At 50.8% G+C, this 20,930-nt stretch overlaps 1 protein-coding gene across 1 annotated transcript in view; it reads left to right on the top strand.

The window, feature by feature from the left end:
• The window catches only part of LOC144258216 (uncharacterized), a 970,182-nt gene that overhangs the window by 556,961 nt on the left and 392,291 nt on the right, over positions 1 to 20,930 (top strand). The window lies entirely within an intron of this gene.

The raw sequence follows: 20,930 nt of genomic DNA, 5'->3' as shown, positions 1-20,930 counted from the left end.
TCTCAGAGCCCACAGGAAAGCATCTAGAGATGGGAGAGCCATTACTCAACTGCATTCTCAGGAGAAGTCAGTAGCTATCCTTGAACAGACACTCAGGAGAGTAACCACGGCGGTTCTGCAGAGACATCTGGTTGCCAGAGGATCCATCTAGGTTAAGGAGTGCTGGGGGATCTGCAGTTTTTGCAGTGGGGAGGAGTCTCGAGGTCACACGTTGCGGGTAAGCTGGGACATTAGGGACTCCAGGATGTGAGGCTGGTTAAAATGGAACTGCACAAAAAACCTCCCCCTTTGCTCCCTGCTTTGCCCTGTCCCCGTTTCATGAAAATCTCCATCTCTACCCCGGCTCTCAGAAACCCCCTCTCTCCCTTGGGTATTTTCATGGTTTCTTCTTTTTTTCATGGTCTTTTTCAAAGATTTTTTGCGATTGAAATGAACATTTAAAATGAGAAAAACAATCAAGCAACACATCTGCATCTCCTGCACCAGGCATGGCATCGTGTCTGAATTTTTCTCCCGAAAAGTCCAGGCAGGCAGCGTCTCCCCCACATTTACTGCACACCAGGCCCAGAACTGAGCTCCACTGGCAGCAGCGAGGGGGGACGGGTGGGCCTGAGCTGTCTGGGGATTATTTTAATCTATTTTTCGGAGGATGAAATCCATGCAGCTTCCACTTCTCCGTCTCTCCCCAGGAAATAACTTGTCTGTGCAAGGCACCCAAACCTTTTCACAAGAAGAAGTGAAATGAAACGGCCACACGATGGCATCACAACCTAAGACATGAGAAGCCATGTTCTTGTTCAATGTGCATTGAAGCTGAACACAAGGGAGGTGTTTTTTCTTTGACTCCTAGCCCCCCCCCACACTCTAATCCACTCGACACCCCTTTCCTCCCACAGCCAGGAATAGAACCCAGGAGTCATGACTATTAGCCCCCCTAATCTAGCCCACTAGATCCTTCTCCCTGGGACAAAGGAGAAGCTCTGCGACCCTGTACTGTCCCTTTGCCTCCCTGCTTGTGCGGCACTTGAAACCCAATGGGGTTTCCTTGGGCAGTATTCAATCTTGCTCCCAGGGAGGATGTAATTTTAGGTGCAGGTTCCAAACAGTGCAATAAACCAGCCAGAAGGGGCAGGAGGTATCGGTGTAGGAGCTATTGAAATAATCTTAGCAACGTACGTCAGGGGAACCGTTATTAATGACGACAGGTTTCAGAGTAGCAGCCGTGTTTGTCTGTTTCTGCAAAAAGGAAAGGAGGAGTTGTGGCACCTTAGAGACTAACCAATTTCTTTGAGCATAAGCTTTCGTGAGCTACAGCTCACTTCATCGAATGCATTCTGTAGCTCACGAAAGCTTATGCTCAAATAAATCGATTAGTCTCTAAGGTGCCACAAGTCCTCCTGTTCTTTTTTTTTAGTTATTAAAGAAGTGTCAGTAAAAGGTCAGAATGGGATCGTCTCAGTGTCACAGTAGAGGGCTCTGTGATGGTTTTCAATTTGTCATCCCACCCTAGCCACCACCTAGCACATGTTTGAACCTCTTCCTCTCTTAGCGTTGCTCGTTATCAGAAAAGGGGAGAGAGAGAGAGCCACAGAAACACAGACCTAGTGACTGAAGGAAACATTTCTTTGCTCTCTGCTTGGCTCTGTCAGTTATTTGGGTACAAACTCACCCCGCACCCACTGTCTCTGCTGGGCTCAATGGGCAGGAAGAGCTCAGCTGTCAATGGGACTTGGGGAGCTCGGGACATTACTGTGGCTTAACAGGGAAATCCTTGCTGATCTTAAATACAAAAAAGAAGCTTACAAGAAGTGGAAGATTGGACAAATGACCAGGGATGAGTATAAAAATATTGCTTGGGCATGCAGGAGTGAAATCAGGAAGGCCAAATCACACCTGGAGTTGTAGCTAGCAAGAGATGTTAAGAGTAACAAGAAGGCTTTCTTCAGGTATGTTGGCAACAAGGAGAAAGCCAAGGAAAGTGTGGGCCCCTTACTGAATTAGGGAGGCAACCTAGTGACAGAGGATGTGAAAAAAGCTAATGTACTCAATGCTTTTTTTGCCTGTCTTCACGAACAAACTCCGCTCCCAGACTGCTGCCCTGGGCAGCACAGCATGGGGAGGAGATGACCAGCCCTCTGTGGAGAAAGAAGTGGTTCGGGACTATTTAGAAAAGCTGGACGAGCACAAGTCCATGGGGCCGGATGCGTTGCATCCGAGAGGGCTAAAGGAGTTGGCGGATGTGATTGCAGAGCCATTGTCCAATATCTTTGAAAACTCATGGTGATCGGGGGAAGTCCCAGACGACTGGGGTGTATAAGTCCCATTTTGGGGTGTATAAGTAGGGGCATTGCCAGCAGATCGAGGGATGTGATCCTTCCCCTCAATTCGACACTGGTGAGGCCTCATCTGGAGTACTGTGTCCAGTTTTGGGCCCCACACTACAAGAAGGATGTGGAGAAATTGGAGACAGTCCAGCGAAAGGCAACAAAAATGATTCGGGGTCTGGAACATATGCCTTATGAGGAGAGGCTGAGGGAACTGGGATTGTTTACTCTACAGAAGAGAAGAATGAGGGGGGATGTCATAGCTGCTTTGAACTAAATGAAGGTGGATCCAAAGAGGACGGATCTAGACTATTCTCAGTGACAACAGATGACAGGACAAGGAGTAATGGTCAAGCTGCAGTGGGGGAGATTTAGGTTGGATATTAGGAAAAACTTTTTCACTAGGAGGGTCGTGAAACACTGGAATGGGTTACCTTGGAAGGTGGTGGAATCTCCTTCCTTAGAAGTTTTTAAGATCAGGCTTGACAAAGCCCTGGCTGGGATGATTTAGTTGGGGACTGGTCCTCCTCTGGGCAGGGGGTTGGACTAGATACCTCCTGAGGTCCCTTCCAACCCCGATATCCGAGGATTCTATGATCATTTGGCCAACAACATGCAGCAAAGCACCCAACTCAGTTGCATGAATGCTCTATAAACCACTCCTCAATTATACAGAGACACCAGCATATCTCCCCAGCTCTCAGCCTTGCACCTCAGAAATGTACCATCTTACACGGCTCACGGCCTTCACTTGAAAAGTGTAAGCTCATTAATTAGTTCGCCACTTCATCAAAAATAAAGGGGACATGAACCAGCCTTTGTCATGTGAGCAACTTTCCCAAGCACTTTGGACAAACTCAGGAGTAAGTATAAAATAGTAAAATAAGTTTATTAACTCCAGAAAGTTAGATTTTAACTGAGTATAAGTATTGGTCACAGAGGTCAAAAGTGGTTACATAACAAATGAAAACAGACTCCCAGTCTAAACTCTAATTTGAATATACTAAGCAAGAATTGGATCAAACAGCTTTTCTCACTCACTGGTTGCTCCAGGCCATGTTGAGTTCTTAATACACAGGCTGAATTCCCTCTCAGCCTGGGACCAATCTCCGCAGTTCAAATTCTGAGTCTTCCAGACAATCTTCCAGGTGTTGAGATTGGGGAAGAGACAGGCCACGTGGGGGTGTCTTTGACTCTCATACATATTTTTTCTCCAGCTGCTAGGTAGACTCTTGCCGTGATGCTGGGGTTAGTTAGCCCCCAATATGGAGCAGCAGTTTGCCTCCTGCACCTTGTGGTAGGCGTGTCACAGCTCCTTCAACTTTGGCCCCGCACGGCAGTGTGTCCCTGTCATGGCCCCTTTCTATCATGCATCACGACCAAACCACAGACTCTGGACTCAGCATTCATGTATCCTGCAGTCTGAACTTGGAATCTGTTACATTCCCTCATTGGCTACCATCATTTAACCAACACGGAAGTGCTTCTTGTCCAGCAAGGCAGCCAGTTTGGGACCCATAGGCATGGCATGGCTCTGAAGGAATCAGCTGTTTCTCTCTGTGCTTCAGGAAACTTGGGATCCAAATGGTAAAAGACAGTTGTTCCCAGTTTCATCATGGCATCCCTTAGAAGTGTGAGCAATTCCAAAAACAGTTTACCTTGGCCACAGGTCACCATAGCGTCCATCTCTGGGGTGAAAATCAACCACTCGTACCTCTCATTTCTACCTGAGTTCTTGTCAAATCTTTGACCTTAGTTGTAGCAATTTTACACGGCTCTGGCGTAGAATTCTTCACCAACCACACAACATACCAGTAGCGATACTGAGGTGTAACTCCCCCAAATATGCCCTTTTGTTTCTTTAATCTGGTGGCACAGATTTAAATAAGAGACTAAATTCAGGTGCGGCTTAGAATCCCTCTAAGACACCAAATGTCAGGTATCTACTCAAAATGGGTGTCTTTCTGCAGCTCTATCACATTCCTCATGGATGTCATTTCCTACACATTTACAGCATCTCCCAGGAGGGAGCTGAACAGAAATGTCACTTCCATTTTTCCCATCTCTACCTAGGAAGGGATTGCATTTCCCAAATAAGACGCAACATGCACCTGATTAGGAAGGGAAGATCTTCAGGAGCAACCTCCTGCAGGGCATGGGCCACAACTGCTTTGGGAGGCAAATGAATGGGTCTTTTGCTTAGTTCCAAATCATTTAGTAGGGAATCCTCTTCCCAGCCCCTTCGGGAAATATTGACCTTACCAATTGAAGAATAGGGGGATAGAGATGGAGATGGAGAATCCCTCTGATTTACCCTATGTTCTTCTGTTGTTACAGAGGGCAAAAGACATTTTTCCCTATCCCTTCCCTATTCCTGCTCTTTGTTATACTTCAATATATTTTAAGGGAGGAAAACGGGAGTAAAAATATCTGCCTTCAGGAAAACCTGAAGCAACAGCGCTCTGATGAACTGTGACAACTGGGAATGAAACAATATGATCCTGGTGGGGGAACTTGATGACTAACAATTGTTTTTAAATGGGGGAACAGTATAACTGTGATGCTCAGGCTTTGTTTAGACTAGGACATGTGATGGAGTTTAGGTCAGGTCAAGGGGAAAGCTAATGCCAACCACTGCACCTCGGCTGCATCTGCACGACAACTGTAATTGTCTTTTAACACCAAGATCACTCACTTGAGCAGCCAACGCCATGTACAGTCCTAGTGGATGTACGGCACGGGTAGTTTTTGCCTCAGTGTAGCTTGTTGGGAACAAACCTCTCTCCCCCACCTGGAGCTGATGAACATTCCTGGCTGGAGGGACACACGCTCCTTTGACCCAAAAGGAAAGGAGTTGATAGAAAACATCACAGGACTGACCCCAAAGAAGGGTGAGCTGCAAAAGGCAGGAGCAGGCAACTCATCTGGGGGAGCTGAGTAACCACGGTGAAGATGGGGCACAGATCACTAAGTGGGAATTAGCAAATGTGATTTAAAAGAAAAAAATACCTTTGGTCAGCCCTAGTCAAGGCATTTGTTACAGATCACTCCCATGTGGATTTTCTGATGTCTAATAAGGGTTGAGCTCTGACTGAAGTGTTTCCCACACTCAGAGCATCCATAAGGTTTCTCACCCGTGTGGATTTTCCAATGTGTAATAAGGTGTGAGCTCTGCTTGAAGTGTTTCCCACACTCAGGGCAGCCATAAGGTTTCTCACCCGTGTGGATTCTCTTATGTGCAATGAGATGCGAGCTCTGCTTGAAGCATTTCCCACACACACAGCATGCGTAAGGTTTCTCACCCGTGTGGATTCTCTGATGTCTGAGAAGGTCCGAGCTCCCTTTGAAGCTTTTCCCACACTCGAGGCATGTGTAGCATGTTCCTTCCAAGTTCATTCTCTCACGTGTAATAAGGTCTGACTGGCTTCCGAAGTTTTCCTCTGGCCTCTGCTGACTCTCACAGGCTTTTGTTTTTTCTGGGCGTCCACAGCTCCCAGAATCATTCCCTTTGAACCTTCCTGACAACATCCCATGGGCTTCTACTCGCTCAGCATCTTCCTGCTGGGGTTCCTCCTCGTTTTCACTCACCATCCCAACACCTGACGGGAGACCGAGAGAATCCAGACGTAAGTCTCTGCCTGCGCCACAGAGAAAGGAAATCTCAGAGAGAAGAATGGAAAAAGGGATGAAGGAACCAAAATGTGTACAGGACAGATCAAACCTATCAGGAGCTGATTTTCCCTTCAACCTTCCCCAGAGGAGAGAAAGGAAGGGATCAGTTCTGGGTCCGTATCTCAGAAGAAATCTCAGGGGACAGTGAGATTGGGGAGGGACCTGCTGCCAGTTGTCAGTCAGGATAGGTGGGAAGCCATGAGTGACCTCTGCCTAATGATTCTACATCTGCAGGGAACAATCCTGAACTTGGAGAGCTCACAAGGTCTTTGTAGGGCATCCCAAATGTTTCCTGTATTCACCAACAGTTTTGGGGTTGGTTTAACCAATGCCTCACCTATGCAGGCAGCTCTCGGGAGCACTTTTTTCTTAGAGCCATGAAGGTCTGGGACCCACGGCTCCTCCCGTCGTTCCAGCTGCGAGATCACATCAGTTCTGGAAACTGGAAACCCTGCTCAAGGCAAAGAAAACAAGGGAGGTCAGTGGAATTTGTGGGATACTTGTCACAAAGAATATTCCATGCTTTTAAGCCCAGCTGACTTTTAAGTAGTAACGTCCCAAGGCCGGCTTCCTTGGCTCAAAGTGCCAGGAGATGATTATTATCAATCATATTCATTACCTTAGTGCCTAAGGGCCAACTAACAGTGGGTCCTCATTTTGCTAGGCACAGTACAAACCGAGAAGCGTTGATGGCCTGTGTCCTGAAGAAGTTTCAATCTAAATAGACAAGGCAGACACAGAATGGGGGAAGGGGTAGAACCCACCAGCAGAGTGAACTCCGTGAAGGCAGAGTGGCAGATCTGATCAACACAGGCCTAGATCTTGAGACGATCGGATTTAATGTTACAACCAGGGCCGGTGTTTTCCGGAAATTGTCGATAGGACTGCATTTTTTCCCAAAATTACTCTTTGTTTGTGGAATCACCGTTAATATCTGGAATTGCTGATCAGAGGGTGGGTGGGGCATGCAGGGTCACAATCCCCCAGATTTCTCCCTGGAGACACCCGTCTCCTCCCCAGGGCACAGGCTGGCTGCGGTTGAGACTTGATGCCAATTTCTTCCCTCCTCATACAAGTCTGGGATCAGCAGTGGGACGCCAGGCTCTCTCATCATACTGCAGAGAGGACGGCACTCACAGCTGCTCGCGGCCGTGTCCACAGCACCTCTCCCCTGCTCACCTCCCCTGTACACAGCTGGTTCTTGCCCCGTCTCTCCAGCGCACAGCTGGCTCTAGGCTCTCAATGCCCAGTATCTGAGCCCCACCGCCCCCACACAGCCGGCTCCTGTCCCCTCCCCCCAAGGCACTTTCAGGCTTTAAAGGATTAGATATTGCTCACGTTTCTCAATTACTCTCTTTTCATTGCCTGCAAACACTTGCCCTAATTATGACTGTTATCTGTATATCTAAGCCAGCCCTTGAAAGCATGAATTCTTCACAGACTATGATGCCGAGATGCGCCACATGATACCAGGAAGGGCTGCGGGATGGGTTTCCTGTGCAAGCTGGTATCACTACGGAGTGATGAATGCCAGATCTCAAGGCTGGTTATGCAGAGCTCCACCTTTTGAAGCTTTACCCAACGCAGAAAGGGGTAGGGACGGATTTCCCCTCATTCAGGAGACTGAAGACGACAGACTTTTGGGGGATAAACAGCTGAGTTTGAGCTGACTGAGGGGGGTCTTTCTGGGCTACAAACTCACAGGACCTGATAACCACCAAGAGGTAACCCTTTAAGAAAGGTTTTAATACACTTTGGAACCCATCAGGGATTCCCATGAGGACCGCTGAGGGAATGAAGGGAAACACGCATTTGGATGCTCTTCTTCTTTTATGAGAACGGGAACAGGAAGGGCAGGGATATCACTGAATGCAGGATCTCAGCAGTACTAGGTGTCAGGATAGCACCATATTGCAGCCCATTGGAAAACACAATCCCAACTACACATATAAAATGATGGGCTCTAAATGAGCTGTTTCCACTCAACAGAGGGACCTTGGAGTCACTGGGCACACTTCTCTGAAAACATCAACTCAGTGTGCCACGGCAGTCAAAAAGCAAAGAGAATGTTGGGAATCATTCTGAAATGGATAGATAAGAAGACAGAAAATATCATATCGCCTCCATATAAACCCATGGTACACCCACATCTCGAATACTGCCTGCAGATGTGGTTGCCCCATCTCAAAAAAAGATATATTGGAATTGGAAAAGGTTCAGAAAAGGGCAACCCAAATGATTACAGGTATGAAACTCTTCTGTTCCGGGAAAGATTAAAAAGACCGGGACTATTCAGCTTGGAAAAGAGACAAAGGGGGGATATGAGAGAGGTCTATAAAATCAAAACTGCCGTGGAGATAGTAAATAAGGACGTGTCATTTACTCCTTCTCAGAACACAAGGACTAGGAATCACCCAATCAAATGAATAGGCAGCAGGTTTATAAGAAACAAAAGGAAGTATTTCTTCACACAATGCACAGTCAACCTGGGGAACTCCTTGCCAGAGGACGTTGTGAAGGCCAAGATCATAATAGGGTTACAAAAAAAAAACAAAAAACACCATGAGAAATCTATTGAGGACAGGTCCATGACTGGTTATTAGCCAGAATGGGCAGGAATGGTGTCCCTAACTTCTGTTTGTCATAAGCTGTGAATGGGTGACAGGAGATGAATCACTCCATGATTCCCTGTTCTGTTCATTCCCTCTGGGACACCCGGCGCTGGTCACTGTCTGAAGACAGGACACTGGGCTAGATGGACCTTTGGTCTGTCCCAGTGTGGCCGTTCTTAAATACTAGGGAATCTAATGAGTCCAGTGCAATGGGAGGGAGTAGGAAAATCCCTGGGTGTGGAGAACACTGGGAAATTAGAAACTATCATTCAGAAGCCACAGACTCTAAGTAGTCTAGAAAAGCAGAATGTGAAAAATAAGAATCGGGGTCATGTGACTTCAGGAATGAGGGACTCAAAAAACCAAGTCTGCAGAGAAGAGAGATTGTGGCTATTGCACATGGGGATGGGGGGAGCAACTCTCCAGGTCTCAAGGATTTTCACCAGCAACCGAGGCCATTGTCCCATGCACGGGGCAATCCGGAGCAATGAGGAGTTGTGTCATCTGTAATCCTGGCTAAGTTTCAATGCTCTGCTGCTGGAGCTCCCTTGTCTGGATTCCCCCAGCCAGCATTCAAGGTCTGTGTGATCAGTAACCCTGGACCAGCCGCTCTGACCCCAGCAGCCTGCTTCTTACACCCCAAGCACATTCTGGTCTGGGTGGAGAAGGCTCAGGATTTGAGAGAAGGCCAAGGGTAGGAAGCTTCTGTTCGTTATGCTGGACCTAACCCCCCGTTTTACTTGTGCAAACAGGAGATATTTGACACTGTGCGATTCTGCTCCTGTGCTCTCTTCCCACAGCATTCAGCAGCAGGGGAGGGTCTCTGGTCTTGTGTGTGTCACTGGCATGCTGGGGTGATGCTGGAACAGGAGAGAGCAGAGGTGGCATTGTGGGGGTGGCGTGAACCTCATCTCTTCCGTTCCCCTTCCAAGAACCAAGGGGACAGGAACCCTTACCCAGCGAGGTCACAGTCTCACAGGTCTCCTGCATGACGTCTATGGAGAGGGCTCTCTGAGCGGGGTCCAGCAGAGCCCCCTCTTCCCTGGTGAAATACACAGCCAGCTCCTCGAAGGTCACCGGCCCCTGAAAGAGCAAGAGCCCCCCACTCAGGACCTGCTGCCCCACTCACGGCCCCACTATTCGTGGGGGAGAGGAGCCAATCAAACGGAAACTCTGGGTGGACCGCAGTCAACAGAGTCCCACCCCCACCCCGCTCAGAGCACCCAGGAAACACCAGGGTGAGGGGGCGAAGAGACACCCCTCCTCTCTCCCAGCAGATCCATCACACACCTACTAGCCACAGACTGATACCGGAGATGCTGCCCCGAGCTGGGTCGAGGGAGAGATCTCTTGTAGGAAGCCCAACACCCTCCTCCTTGTGAAAAGAAAAGGAGGACTTGTGGCACCTTAGAGACTATCCAATTTATTTGAGCATAAGCTTTCGTGAGCTACAGCTCACTTCATCGGATGCAAACTGTGGAAAGTTGAGAAGATCTTTTTATATACACACAAATCATGAAAAAAATACCTCCTCCCACCCCACTCTCCTGCTGCTAATAGCTTATCTAAAGTGATCACTCTCCTTACAATGTGTATGATAATCAAGGTGGCCCATTTCCAGCATAAATCCAGGGTTTAACAAGAACGTCGGGGGGGGGGGGCAGGAAAAAACAAGGGGAAATGGGTTACCTTGCATAATGACTTAGCCACTCCTAGAGCTGGATATGAAGCAGGGGAATCTCCCCTCAGCCTGACTGGTGGCTTCCCCCTTCGTATTTCAAGGCACACGCTGGTTAGTTGGGTGAGGCTCCAGCACTAGGAGTCTGGTCCTTTTTCCAAGCCCCATCTAGGTAGGTTATTTTCGGTTCATCAGATTGGAGCATTTCCACCTCCGAACCTCATGGGTCTCTTCCTAGAATCTAGGCCACTTATTAAACAACTCCCAGCAGGTCTGCCACCCCCTGGTCTCCTCCCTTTCTCCACCCTGTGCATTTCCTGCCCCGCTCCAACCTCCAAACCAGATGGTGCAAACCTTCCCCTCTCCCGTGTATTTGCTGTCCCTCTCTCTCCTGCAGGAACAGATCAGAACCCCCTCAATAATCCCTACCTGAGCTGGCTCCTCTGCAGCCATGTCGCTCCCTTGTCCCATGGGAGGACGGGATGAACCGGAAAGAAACATGAGCGTCGTTCTGCAACCTGGCCGGGCAAGAAGGGCTGTTGTGGAAGTTTAGGAACGGGCATTAGTTCATTTCACATCACGCTTCCCCCAGGCTCTTTCCTTGCAGAGCGAGATCCGAGATTCTGCCGTGCTGAGAAAATGCTCAATCTCTGGATTACAGCAGAGACCTGGCCCCTCCTGCCAGGCTAAGCCCACAGACACACTTTTAACCTCCTTTCTCCCTCCCGCATCGCAAAACAAAGTCTCTGAACGCAATCCTAGAAAAAAGCAGAACCAAAGGAGTCCCTTTCGAGGATTCCCTCTGACACTGACCCCACGGCAGCCACACCCCAGCAGGAGGGACATGGAGTCAGGAACTGGGTTTTCCTCTCTCTCATCCTCGTCTTGTCCACAGGAAAGTGATTCTCCCCACACTGCAGTAATACATCTGTCTGGGCAGATGAGAGAGCTGGAAATCTCTTTCAAAACTCTTTTATCCCACGGACCCTGTCAGTCTCTCTATCTCCTTTTCCCTGTGCCCTCTCCATGCCTGTCTGCTAGGAAACTCTCATTCCTGGGTTGTTTGCTCCCCCATGGCTGGATTTGCTCCTGCAAATGGCAGGAGAAATGGGGTGGGGGGCTGTTTCTGTAGAGTCATTTTATAGTCCTTCACTGCCTGCCTGGGATTTCCCCATTGCCTGCCTAGGACCCCCACCTGCCCTCCACCAGGATCTGCCAGCCCATTTGCCTGGGACCCCCTCCTCCTACCAGCAGGACCCCCTGACGCTTTACAGGAGGACCCCTCACTCTGCGCCAGGGACCGCCCCACCACAGCTCTGTGCACTGGGCATGGCAATGGTCCCAGGAGCCAGCTGGGCAATCCCAGACAGAGCCCGTGGCACAGCACCAGGCAGCATCTAATCCCCTGCCCCACCTGCCCAAGAGACCCCAACCCCCACTGGTCTGCAGCCAACAGGCCCCCAGCGATACCCACCTCCAGGACCCATAGCCTTAGGACTGGGCACATCAGAACTACCCCCCAAAACCCCAAACCCTCCAGAAACCACCAACCTGACTAGGGTCCCCCCTGCCCAGCCACCCAGAGGCCTCCCCCTACCACAATGTCCCTTCAGCTCCCGCTGCAATCTCCCCTCACAGACACCTGCCTCCCCCAGCAACAGTGTTCCCTCACAGTGTCTGAGACAAGTGGACAGAAAGTTATCACCACCCCCTGCTGGCCAGTCACACAGGCAGAGGGAGCCCGGGGGGACGCCTCTTTAACAGGAGAAGGGAAGCCATGGAGGGCCAAAATAAGTAAGACATTTCCATACTCTGTCACTGGCAAATAATGGCCACCGTGGATCCACCCCAGAGTTGGCTACAGCTTTGCACTGCGGGAAGCCCCCCCTCACAGAGACCCTTTGTCATGGGGTTTGGGATATTTCTGGACCCACGCTGCACTCAGAGGGACCTCCTCATCCCGTGCCAGCTGGAGAAAAGAAAAGGGTCCAGCCAACTCTCCTGTTACCAACTGGGAACCACCCATCCCCCAAACAGGGGGAGGCCCCTGGCTTTGATGGGTATTGAATATATGGCTAGTCTCTTTGATCAGCAAACATTTTTAACAGAGAGAAAGGAGGGAACAAATGATTCTCAAAGGAGAGGGAAAGATGATCATTGTTGCAGGGGGGTTAATTTCCCAACCAGGATGGAGAAGGACTCAGGGCGACAGGTTCCCCCCAAGGAAGGACAATGTGCTCGGATTTAGAGACATGGGGAACAGCCCCAAACCCAAGAGGATTTTTAATTGACATTTAATAATGACATCGTAAGAGGGAAACCTGAGATTGGAGATCAGTGTTCAGAAATGAAAGAAAAAGGGTGGAAATCTGAGGGATTTTGGATACATTTATGCAAATTATAGAGAGGGAAGTGGAAAATGAGAGGGATTTTATAGCAGTTGTTGATAGGAGGTAAAAGCTGAGTGTATTTCCCACCACTATTTGGTCAATGAATAGAGCGGAAATGGGCAACATTGGCAAACGTTTTAGATCCATATTCAGGAATCTGAGAAAAGGTGTCAATCTGAGATTTTCGTCGTCATTTATAATTACAGAGACAGGGAAAGCTCTCACGGGCATATTCAATTAGAAGGAGACAACTAGAGTCAAAGTGGGGCAAACGTTGAGGGTATTTTTAAGAATCTTTGAGACGTACAGAGAAAAAGTGTCACAAACTACGCAACAGAGAACATGGGATAAACGCCAAGACCGGGGGGGATTTTATGTGGCTATTAAAGAACTAGCTGGAAAAGGGGGACCGTTTGTGATATAAAATCCAGCCTGTCCAATACATAAACAGAAAGTGATGGTCCCCCCCCCCACGGCCCCCATTCACCTGGGCAGCAGCGAGCCCTCTGAAGGGGGCGGGGGGGGGAGCTGGAAGGCTCCCTGGGGGCGGGAAGCGGCAGTGGGGGATGGGCAGGTGGGGGGCAGTCACTTTCCTGCCCCCCCCGCCCAGCGCTCCCCCCCGCCGGGGTCTCCCACTCACCAGGGCGGGTCCCAGCTGGACAAAGCCCCCCCCCGGCAGGGCACGGGGGGGTTAATGACGGGCCCCACCCCGCACAGACCACGGAGGGGAGCCGCAGCTGCTTCTCCTACAGATCCGACACGAGGCAGCGCCTGGTCTGCTCCAAGCCCCGCCCCCAGACGCTGCCCCGCCCCCTTACGCTGCCCCCCCCTTTCGCTGCCCCGCCCCCGGTCTGCTCCAGGGCCCGCCCCCAGACGATGCCCCGCCCCCGGTCTGCTCCAGGCTCCGCCCCCAGGCGCTGCCTCGTGTCGGGTCTCTCGGAGGAGCAGCTGCGGCTCCCCTTCGGGGTTTGTGCTGGGGGGGCCCGTCATTAACACCTCCGTGCCCGGCCGGGGGGAGCTTTCTCCAGCTGGGACCAGCCCCGGGCTCTGCCCGCCCCCGACCCGGTGAGTGGGAGACCGCGCGGGGGGAGAGAGCTGGTGGGGGGGCAGGAAAGTGACTCTCTGCCCCCGGCACGGCTGGGATTGGGGGGGGGCAGAGACTGGGGCCCGGCGGGCGGGGTCCATTATGGAGTGTTGGAGGGGGAGACGCCGGAGTTGCGGGGGGTGGGGGTTTGAACTGTCACTGTGCAGCCAGGAAATTCCCGGGGGGGAAGTGGGGGGCGGCGGGGGAGATAATTGGATCCCCTTCCCCCCCCACGGGCACGAATGCCCCCCAGTTTTCCCCTTTTCTGTCTCGGTAGCTCACACGTGGTTGTAAACTCCCCCCCACCCCCCCCCCATTGATCCGCTCTCTCGTCTCCCCTGATCCCCCCCCGTCTCTCCCTCCTCCTCACATGTCCATTGAAACTCCCCTCCCGTGGGGGGGGCGGGATTTCCCTCCCCCCCGGTTTTATCCGCAGTTATTTGTCCCGGTGTCGGTGGGAAGTTGGAGCCCGGAGCCATCCCCCAACCTGGCTGCCCCGGCGTGGGGGTGGGAGGAGACGCCGGGTCTCTGCCGGGGCGGGGAAGGGAGGGGACGTGTCCCCCATGGGGCTGCCCCCGATCCCCGCTTCCGAGTCCCACTTGCTGCCCCCAACTGCCGCACCGTTGCCCCCAGCCCCCACCTACCCCCCACCTGCCAATCCCCCACTACCGCCCCCTCACCTCCCCCAGGGAGCCCTCCAGCTCCCCCCCCCGCCCCCTCCAGTCAGCCCCTCAGAGGGCTCCCTGCTGCCCAGGTGAACGGGGGCGGGTGGGGGGGGGGACGATCACTCTCTGTTTATGTATTGGACAGGCTGGATTTTATATCACAAACGATCCCCCTTTTCCAGCTCGTTCTTTAATAGCCACATAAAATCCCCCCCAGTCTTGGCGTTTATCCCATGTTCTCAGTTGCGTAGTTTGTGACACGTTTTCTCTGTACGTCTCAAAGATTCATAAAAAAGTTTAGGGGGACTTGTGGCCCTTAGAGACTAATCAATTTATTTGAGCATGAGCTTTCGTGAGCTACAGCTCACTTCATCGGATGCATACCGTGGAAACTGCAGAAGACATTATATAAACAGAGACCATGAAACAATACCCCCTCCCACCCCACTCTCCTGCTGGTAATAGCTTATCCAAAGTGATCATCAAGTTGGGCCACTTCCAGCACAAATCCAGGTTTTCCAGCACAAATCCAGGTTTTCCAGCACAAATCCACCCTCCGCCCCACCCCCCCCGCCCCAAACAAACTCACTCTCCTGCTGGTAATAGCTTATCCAAAGCGACCACTCTCCCTACAATGTGCATGATAATCAAGGTGGGCCATTTCCAGCATAAATCCAAGTTTAACCAGAACGTCGCCCTGAGTCCTTCTCCATCCTGATTGGGAAATGAACCCCCCTGCAACAATGATCATCTTTCCCTCTCCTTTGAGAATCATTTGTTCCCTCCTTTCTCTCTGTTAAAAATGTTTGCTGATAAAAGAGACTAGCCATATATTCAATACCCATCAAAGCCAGGGGCCTCCCCCTGTTTGGGGGATGGGTGGTTCCCAGTTGGTAACAGGAGAGTTGGCTGGACCCTTTTCTTTTCTCCAGCTGGCACGGGATGAGGAGGTCCCTCTGAGTGCAGCGTGGGTCCAGAAATATCCCAAACCCCATGACAACGAGTCTCTGTGAGGGGGGCCTTCCCGCAGTGCAAAGCTGTAGCGAACTCTGGGGTGGATCCACAGTGGCCATTATTTGCTAGTGACAGAGTATGGAAATTTCTTAGTTATTTTGGCCCTCCATGGCTTCCCTTCTCCTGTTAAAGAGGCGTCCCCCCGGGCTCCCTCTGCCTGTGTGACTGGCCAGCAGGGGGTGGTGATAACTTTCTGTCCACTTGTCAGACACTGTGAGGGAACACTGTTGCTGGGGGGGTGCATGTCTGTGTGGGGAGATTGCAGCGGGAGCTGAAGGGGCATTGTGGTAGGGGGAGGCCTCTGGGTGGCTGTGCAGGAGGGACCCTAGTCAGGTTGGTGGGTTCTGGAGGGTTTGGGGTTTCGGGGGGTAGTTCTGATGTGCCCAGCCCTAAGGCTATGGGTCCTGGAGGTGGGTATCACTGGGGGCCTGTTGGCTGCACACCAGTGGGGGTGGGGGTCTCTTGGGCAGGTGGGGCAGGGGATTAGACGCTGCCTGGTGCTGTGCCAGGGGCTCTGTCTGGGATTGCCCAGCTGGCTCCTGGGACCATTGCCATGCCCAGTGCACAGCGCTGTGGTGGGGCGGTCCCTGGTGCAGAGTGAGGGGTCCTCCTGTAAAGCATCAGGGGGTCCTGCTGGTAGGAGGAGGGGGTCCTAGGCAAATGGGCTGGCAGATCCTGCTGGAGGGCAGGTGGGGGTCCTAGGCAGGCAATGGGGAAATCCCAGGCAGGCAGTGAAGGACTATAAAATGACTCTACAGAAACAGCCCCCCACCCCATTTCTCCTGCCATTTGCAGGAGCAAATCCAGCCATGGGGGAGCAAACAACCCAGGAATGAGAGTTTCCGAGCAGACAGGCATGGAGAGGGCACAGGGAAAAGGAGATAGAGAGACTGACAGGGTCCGTGGGATAAGAGTTTTGAAAGAGATTTCCAGCTCTTTAATCTGCCCAGACAGATGTATTACTGCACTGTGGGGAGAATCACTTTCCTGTGGACAAGATGAGGATGAGAGAGAGGAAAACCCAGTTCCTGACTCCATGTCCCTCCTGCTGGGGTGTGGCTGCCGTGGGGTCAGTGTCAGAGGGAATCCTCGAAAGGGACTCCTTTGGTTCTGCTTTTTTCTAGGATTGCGTTCAGAGACTTTGTTTTGGGACGTGGGAGGGAGAAAGGAGGTTAAAAGTGTGTCTGTGGGCTTAGCCTGGCAGGAGGGGCCAGGTCTCTGCTGTAATCCAGAGATTGAGCATTTTCTAAGCACGGCAGAATCTCAGATCTCGCTCTGCAAGGAAAGAGCCTGGGGGAAGCGTGATGTGAAATGAACTAATGCCCGTTCCCAAACCTCCACAACGGCCCTTCTCGCCCGATCAGGCTGCAGAACAACGCTCACGTTTTGTTCCGGTTCATTCTGTCCTCCCATGGGACAAGGGAGTGACATGGCTGCAGAGGAGCCAGCTCAGGTAGGGATTATTGGGGGGGGTTCTGATCTGTTCCTGCAGGAGGGAGAGGGACAGCAAATACACGGGAGAGGGGAAGGTTTGCACCGTCTGGTTTGGAGGTTGGAGCGGGGCAGGAAATGCACAGGGTGGAGAAAGGGAGGAGACCAGGGGGTGGCAGACCTGCTGGGAGTTGTTTAATAAGTGGCCTAGATTCTTTGAACAGACCCATGAGGTTCGGAGGTGGAAATGGTCCAATTTGGTGAACAGAAAATAAGCCACGTAGATGGGGCTTGGAAAAAGGACCAGACTCCTAGTGCTGGAGCCTGACCCAACTAACCAGCGGGTGCCTTGAAATATGAAGGGGGAAGCCACCAGTCAGGCTTAGGGGAGATTCTCCTGCCTCATATCCAGCTCCTCACAAGGAGGAGGGTGTTAGGCTTCCTACAAGAGATCTCTCCCTAGACCCTGCTCGGGGCAGCATCTCCGGTATCAGTCTGTGTCTAGTAGGTGTGTGATGGATCTGCTGGGAGAGAGGAGGGGTGTCTCTTCGCCCCCTCACCCTGGTGTTTCCTGGGTGCTCTGAGCGGGGTGGGGGTGGGACTCTGTTGACTGCCGTCCACCCAGAGTTTCCGTTTGATTGGCTCCTCTCCCCCACGAATAGTGGGGCTGTGAGTGGGCAGCAGGTCCTGAGTGTGGGGCTCTTGCTCTGTCAGGGGCCGGTGACCTTCGAGGAGGTGGCTGTGTATTTCACCAGGGAGGAGGGGGCTCTGCTGGACCCCGCTCAGAGAGCCCTCTCCAGAGACGTCATGCAGGAGACCTGTGAGACTGTGACCTCGCTGGGTAAGGGTTCCTGTCCCCTCGGTTCTTGGAAGGGGAACGGAAGAGATGAGGTTCACGCCACCCCCACAATGCCACCTCTGCTCTGTCCTGTTCCAGCATCACCCCAGCATGCCAGTGACACACACATGACCAGAGACCCTCCCCTGCTGCTGAACGCTGTGGGAAGAGAGCACAGGAGCAGAATCGCACAGTGTCAAATATCTCCTGTTTGCACAAGTAAAAGGGGGGGTTAGGTCCAGCATAACGAACAGAAGCTTCCTACCCTTGGCCTTCTCTCAAACCCTGAGCCTTCTCCACCCAGACCAGAATGTGCTTGGGGTGTAAGAAGCAGGCTGCTGGGGTCAGAGCGGCTGGTCCAGGGTTACTGATCACACAGACCTTGAATGCTGGCTGGGGGAATCCAGACAAGGGAGCTCCAGCAGCAGAGCATTGAAACTCAGCCAGGATTACAGATGACACAACTCCTCACTGCTCCGGATTGCCCCGTGCATGGGACGATGGCCTCGGTTGCTGGTGAAAATCCTTGAGACCTGGAGAGTTGCTCCCCCCATCCCCATGTGCAATAGCCACAATCTCTCTTCTCTCCAGACTTGGTTTTTTGAGTCCTTCATTCCTGAAGTCACATGACCCCGATTCTTATTTTTCACATTCTGCTTTTCTAGACTATTTAGAGTCTGTTGCTTCTGAATGATAGTTTCTAATTTCCCAGTGTTCTCCACATACAGGGATTTTCCTACTCCCTCCCATTGCACTGGACTCACTAGGTTCCCTGGTATTTAAGAACGGCCACACTGGGACAGACCAAAGGTCCATCTAGCCCAGTGTCCTGTCTTCCGACAGTGACCAGCACCGGGCGTCCCAGAGGGAATGAACAGAACAGGGAATCATGAAGTGATTCATCTCCTGTCACCCATTCACAGCTTATGACAAACAGAAGTTAGTGACACCATCCGTGCCCATCCTGGCTAATAACCATTCATGGACCTGTCCTCAATAGATTTCTCACGGTGTTTGTTTTTTTTTTTTTTGTAACCCTATTATAATCTTGGCCTTCACAACGTCCTCTGGCAAGGAGTTCCCCAGGTTGACTGTGCGTTGTTTGAAGAAATACTTCCTTTTGTTTCTTATAAACCTGCTGCCTATTAATTTGATTGGGTGATTCCTAGTCCTTGTGTTCTGAGAAGGAGTAAATAACACTTCCTTCTTTACTTTCTCCACAGCAGACATGCTTTTATAGACCTCTCTCATTTGCCCTCTTGTCTCTTTTCCAAGCAGAAAAGTCCCAGTCTTACATACCTCTCCTCATACAGAACCTGCTTCATACTCCTAGTCCGGGTTTTTTTGCCCTTTTCTGAACCTTTTCCAATTGCAATGTATCTTTTTTGAGATAGGCCGACTACATCTGCACACAATATTCAAGATGTGGGCGTACAATGGATTTATATAGAGGCAAGTTATGTCCTGTCTTATTATCTATCCCTTTCTTAATGATTCCCAACACCCTGTTCCATTTTTGACTGCCTCTGCACCCTGAGTGGATGTTTTCAGAGAACTATCGACAATGACTCCAAGATCCCTCTGTTGAGTGGAAACAGCTCATTTAGAGCCCATAATTTTATATGTATAGTTGGGATTATGTTTTCCAATGGGCTGCACTAGGTGCTATCCTGACATCTAGGACTGCTGAGATCCTGCATTCAGTGATATCCCTGCCCTTCCTGTTCCCTTTCTCCACTGAACGCCACCAGCCCATTCTTAGTGTTCCCAGCTTCCCCAGGACTCTCTCATTGTGTCTGGACCTCTCTCTCTCTGCAAGAAGCAGTTCCAGGGAGACTTGTCCTCTGTCTGGAGTCTTCAACTTCTGGGACATGGATTTACTTTCTCTGTGTTTTAGGAGATGCTTTGAAATTGAGTGTCTGTGACATTAACCACAGTACAATCTTGACTGGTTGAACAGCTGTTTCCCCTCAGTTGCCCAAGCTGGGGTGGCTTTTCCACTGCTTTACTGTGAGAACAGCCACTCCTGGGCAGTTAACACCCAGTCTCCAGCATGTAACTCGCTCCCAGCTACACAGTATTGAGCGCTGTTAGTCAGCGACTCACGAATTACAATGCACCACAGGAGAACCCCAGAAAATTCTCTGGTCCCGGACTTTTGTGCATCTTTCACTGTCCAGCACACTACTGAACGACGCAAGGTCATATGAAGTCTGTCATTTCATCAGTGGAAAATGACACGTGCCAGCCTTGTTATCCCAAATGGCTTTTCCAACACACTTTAATCCCAACACACTGGTTAGATGAAACAATAAAATGAGATGGCTAACTACCGGCAAAAAAACCATATTAATTGACTACAGGTAATGAGGTATAAAAGCCAGAATTGTTTACAAAAGAAATGCAAGATAAAACCCAAACTAACATCTAAGTTAACAAGCTAAAACGGATACAAAGCAAATGTTTCTCTCACCATATCCTGAGGCAGGCTGGCTGTCCTTTCAGCCAGAAGTCCCGCTAATTCGCCCCTGCTGCCAAGTTCAGTTTCTTCAGGAGCTGTCATGAGCAGAGGAAAAGGGGGAGAGAGAGAGTCTCAAGCATTTTCCTCCCCTCTTTTTATAATTCAGTCCTTTGTAGGACAAACAACTTCAGTTCTCAGCTGAGTCATGGTGACCGGCTGTCTGTTGTAGATATGAGCTTCAAGTGGTCCCTGAGAAGGAATGTAAATGTCTTCTTCACACCTTCCCCCTCCTGGAGAATGGCAATTTGACCAGCTGCTTGCCTTGCTGTCTCTGAGGAACTGGTCTGAGGGTGTTCCCCAGAATTGTAACTTTTTCACTAATATGATACAGTAAAATCTCATAATTTTACATAGTGTTGCTACACATATTTTAACAGGAGGAGAATATTCTATAGATTATGCATTTTCAAATGATACCTCAAACAAGCCATACTATGTAAATAATTGATCATAGTTTTCTAGAAGAGTGAACATAGGGGTTGTGACAGGGTCAGGCCAGATGGCTACATAGGTCCCTTTTCCTTGGGTAAAGTAACAGAACAATCAGGAACCTTCTGGAGACCAGTAAGACAGGCTGATTAGAACACCTGCAGCCAATCAAGATGCTACTTGAATCAATTGAGGCAGGCTAATCAGGGCACCTGGGTTTTAAAAAGGAGCTCACTTCAGTTAGTGAGGTGCATGTGAGGAGCTGGGAGCAA

Source organism: Eretmochelys imbricata, chromosome 28, assembly GCF_965152235.1.
Source record: "Eretmochelys imbricata isolate rEreImb1 chromosome 28, rEreImb1.hap1, whole genome shotgun sequence".
NCBI lineage: Eukaryota > Metazoa > Chordata > Testudines > Cheloniidae > Eretmochelys > Eretmochelys imbricata.
Note: the sequence above shows the minus strand (reverse complement) of the source record. Positions and strands in the feature narration are given on the sequence as shown.